Below are 4808 nucleotides of genomic sequence, written 5' to 3'. Positions count from 1 at the left end.
CTGGGGAACATTTTTCAGAGGCGTGTCTGCCACACCCAGGCCGCAGCCCTCTCCCACCGGGTACCTCATCTCGGGAGATGCCTGCGGCAGCCACGCACATTCCGGCCACACACATTGACCATTTACTGCCGTGGGTGTGGCGGACCATCCATTCTAGAAGAAAAGCATAGGCACAGATAACAGAGGAGCAGGGAGCCTTGTGGCGAGAGTGAGTGCGACGTGGCTGTGAATCCCAGCTCTGCCACTCACTAGTGGTGTGACCTTGGGCTTGTTATTTCACCTCTCCAATGGGGTTGATGGCGCTGACTTCCTAGGGCTCTCGCGAAGTTCAGTGCTAGTAGGGAGCACAGAGAAGGGCCACACTCTAGCATGATACCCCCAAGGGCTGGGATGGGCAGAGCCAGGAAGATGGTCGCCAAGGAGGCGAGAGGTTGGGTGGCCAGCGCTGTTTGAATATTCGTGGTTTTCCCATTATGTATTATGTACAGGAAATCGAGTAGCGAATGAATTCGACTGGATCCAATTCTGGGCCCTTTGCAAACATCCCCCATCCCTTTGTGTAACAGGAAAGCAAGGCCGCGCCGTCCGAAGCTGCCCTGTTATCTCTCCGCTCTCCCGTTTCTCAAGGCCCTGTCCGCGCTCCTGGTGTTCTGCCCTCGCTTCATCTTCTTTGCAAGCCACCTCCTCCTCCTCCTCCTCCTCCTCGTCCTCCTCCTCCTCCTCCTCCTCCTGTTTTTTAACACGGGAGCAGAAGCCAGTGCCTGTCCGAGCCCGCTGGCCTGGGGCACAGGAATGTGGCCGCACCCTGGGCGCGGGGTGGCCAGTCCCAGGCGCTCACTCAGGCTGGCAGCCGGCAGGAGCTGGGGAGGCTCCGGCACCTTGCTCCGAGGGGCTGGAAAGCACTGCAGACGTTAGCTCATCAGTCCCTGGCAGAGGCCCACCGGGCTGCTATTCCCACTAGCATCTTCCAGATGGGGAAATGGAGGCACGGCCGCACTCGGGTGGTTGCAGGCTGACGGCATCCCGAGGGCGCTTCTCCGCAGGGTCCGCAGATGGAGGAAGGGGCAGAGGGCCACCCGACGTCCCTAGACGTACTCGTATAGCCTGACATTGTACGGGCCGAGGAAGGAAATAGGGGAGAACCATGCTCCAGAAGGCAGTATCTGACGGGGTCCCCAGGGGAGAAGGGGAGCGTGGTGGCAGGGACCCACCATCTCCTGAGCCCCCACACGTGAAGGGGCATGCAAACAGCCACGGCTTTGCTCACTAGCCCATTAGGAAGGACCCACCGCCCTCACTGAGACGTTTGCCTCCCCCATCACCGAGATAAAGTCTGCGTGGCCAGACGCCAAAGGGTTAACTCTGATGAGGTTGGGTCGATTATTATGTTTTCGTCCCGTTGCTTTTCTCTTACTTCCAAATTCTGCGCGGGGCACAATTGTGACATTTATAACGAAGCGAAACGTTCATTATTTTTAATGATTAAAAAGGAGAAGCGGCTGGGATGTGGAGATGGCCCTGGGCTTGGAGCGAGGGGCGCAGGTCCAGCCCACGCTCTCACTTGCCACAGTGGGACCCGGATTAAGTCACTTCGCCTCTTTGAATCCCAGTTTTCTATAAAATGCAGATAATCAGCCCCACGGGGTCAGCGTAGGATTGAAAGAGATGTGTATGAAAATGCTTTTTTAAAAAAAGTTTGGGGAACTCTTCAAACATATACACAAGTCAACTCTATAAGGAGGCCATGTCACCATCTCATTTTCTCTATATCCCCACCCACTTAACCCTGTCCCCACGGAAATACTTTAGAGCAAGTCCCAGACATGCCATTTTCCCCATAAATACTCTAATATTGAACTGCTTTATACTCTTTTCACAAGAAATAATGCATGACGACTGTAAAAAAAAATTGGAAAATGAAGAAATCATGTATAAAGCAGAAAACAAAAATCACCTCTTTGAATCCCACTCATTACCCCACCACCCAGAGACAACTACGCCTTGGAATAGCCTATTATTGATCCTATGCACAGATATATACACGCAAAAGTGGGATCCCACTGTACGTGCCGTTCGCAGGTTTCACTTAATTTTAATTATTGAAGTAATAAAATCATATTGCAGAAAAATCAAGTGAGAAAATTACCCATAATCCTTTACTACCTAACATAAAAACTTAATATTTTCACGTATTTCCTTCGTATTTTTTTAAGTTACATGCTTTTAACACAAGTGGGATCACACTATGTACTTTTAAAAGTACGAATGTGTTTTAAATGTAAGAAAATATGTTACAGAGAAATAAAAGGAAAATAGCACCCAGAACCCCACTACGCAATTATAATCACTGTTATCATTTTGGTATATTTAGGTCCAATATTTCTTCTGCACGATACAATTTTAACAAAAGTGGGAGCATACTCTTTACGCAGTCCACTAACTATAAACTCTAATTATAAAAATAATACTGACACAGTTGGCTTGGTGTTTTCCTGACCGTTGATTCATTATCCACGTTCATACGAGCTTGGAAACATAGCATTTAATATTTTACTCTGTGCACTTTGTAACTTGGCATCATATAGATATGCAACTGTGTACCCAGAGGTTTTTTTCTTTTTTTAATTTAATATTTTGTAGTGAACATTTTCCCATAAATAAGAGTTTTAGGAATTAGGGGTTTTTTAAAATGCATCAAGGTCCCAAGGGACACTTCCTTACTGTGGACATGTAGTGAAAAACGCTTTCTGTTTTTCACTATTATAAACAATTCTCCAAACTTTCTGGAACAGAGATCTGTGCTTTTGAACTTTTCGATCCACGTGTGGAGTATACGTTGCTGGAGACCACTCTGGGTGTTTACAACTGTCCTGTAAAAAGCGATCGTCTCATACTGGTCCCTAATTTACTCCTGTCCCGTGGCTCTGACAGCCCTTGGTTCTGGAGGGTGGGAATTTGAGAGCAGATCTACATTTTTGTCTCCCTCCCCTTCCTGAGTGTATAGACCTCCTTCATGCCCTCTCAGTCCGCTTTTTAAATTAATCAGTCAGCAAACATTATTGAGCCTGAAGTGTGTGAGCTGAGGCCAGGCTGGAAGGCAAAAGGAGAAGAGTCAGAAGGGACAATACCAGCGTTTTTGACCACTTAGCACACAGCGGGCGCCAAGGAGGCTAAGCTTTTCCAGCGTGGCAACAACCGCACAGAGTTGCTACCGTTACTATCCCCCCATTTTACAGATGGGAAAACCCGAGGCCCAAGGAGCGAAGCCACTTGGCCTACGGTCCCACACCCAGTGAAGGGCAGAGTAGGCACTGAAACCCAGGCGGTCCGAGCCCCGAACCTGTACTCTGGTCACAGCCGAGCCGCCTCGTGACCGCCACTCCGGCAGCGGGGTTGGGGGTGAGGGTAAGGACTCTGCGGTCGGCCTGACCGGATTCAAACACTCGCCTCCTGGCTGCGTGAACTTGGACAAATCTCTGGGACTCCGTTTCACCTTCGGCAAACCCTGCCTCGCAGGGCTGTCGTGGGAACGAAAGGAGACGCTGGATGGGAACAGGCCAGGCCCGACGCTGGCGCACAGAGGCTCTCGCCGGTGACCATCCCTGTCCTCTACGTGCCAGGCGAGCTCGCAGTCCAGCCGCCAAGTTGGAAGGAGAGTTCGGCGGAGAGCTCTGAGCTCGGCTGCCGCCGCCTGGGGAGCCGGAGGTCCAGGCGTGTTTGCACAGACGTGCAAGGGTCTGCCTTGCTCGCTCCCTGCCTCTGCAACTAACCTCCTCTCCCATCGCCCCCAAAAGAAGGGTGGCTTTTGTGCTCCGAAGCTGAGTGCTCCGAGCCCCTCTCTTTCCTGCACCCCAGGAGGTGGACAGTGGAGAGGGCAGGAAGTCGCCGGCGGGGAGACCCTTTCTGGCGTGCGGGTACAGAAATGTGGCGGAGGGCGCTCTTTTTTCTGCCCTTCAGGGGTCCGGATGGGGGAGGGGCTGGCTGTTGAGCAACTGCTCGGGAGACACTCCAGAAGCCGAGATGAACATATGCCTCTTTCTAACAATTGGCCTGGGAGCCATCCAATAGATGGAGGGCGGATCCGCCACCTCCCGGATCCGGAGCCTGCAACGGAGACGCCGCGGCCGTTTCCAGGAGGGCTGCGCCGCCGGCCGAGGCGGAGGGGCGCCCGGGGGCCCTAATTAGCGACGCACAGTGGGGGAGCCTCAGGCGAACGCTGGCACGGCTTCGGGGTGTATTTTGCAGGCCGACTCTGTGGGGTCTTACGGTCCCGTGAGATCCCGCCTCGCGTCGGAGGGCACGACCCACGATTCCCGGGCAAAGCGAGAAAGCGCAGCGACTGCGTGTGGGGTGCGGGTGTTACTGGGGTTGGGGTTGGGGCTGGGCGAGGGGAAGGAACGGAAGCGCGCCCGGCGGCCTGGGGGGGCCAGGGAATGGCTTCACCTGGCGTCCAGAGGACTCGCCGCAGCGTCCTCCACGTGTCAAGGAAGGGCCTTGACCTGTCCCTCTGTTTGCTGCCCACCTTTGTGTCAGTAAGCTGGTCAGTCCGTCAGCAAACAGAACTTTGTTCCAAGAGCAAATGCGAGGCACTTGGAAGGCAAAGGAAGAGAAGGGAAGAAAAAAGAAAAGAGAAGGAAAGAAAAAGAAGGGGGGGGGGCGGAAGGCAAATACCTTTAGGTCTTCAAACCCAATTAAGCAGACAGAATGCACACGCAGTGGAAATGCCGTCGTGACGTCCCCTCTGCCCACTTTTTTCTTAATAACAACACTTTTTTTAAAAAAAGGGACGTTAAAAACACTAAACTAAG

This window comes from Pteropus vampyrus, unplaced genomic scaffold (genome assembly GCF_000151845.1).
Source record: "Pteropus vampyrus isolate Shadow unplaced genomic scaffold, Pvam_2.0 Scaffold515, whole genome shotgun sequence".
Lineage (NCBI taxonomy): Eukaryota > Metazoa > Chordata > Mammalia > Chiroptera > Pteropodidae > Pteropus > Pteropus vampyrus.
The sequence above is the reverse complement of the archived record's forward strand: the minus strand, read 5'-3'. Positions refer to the sequence as shown.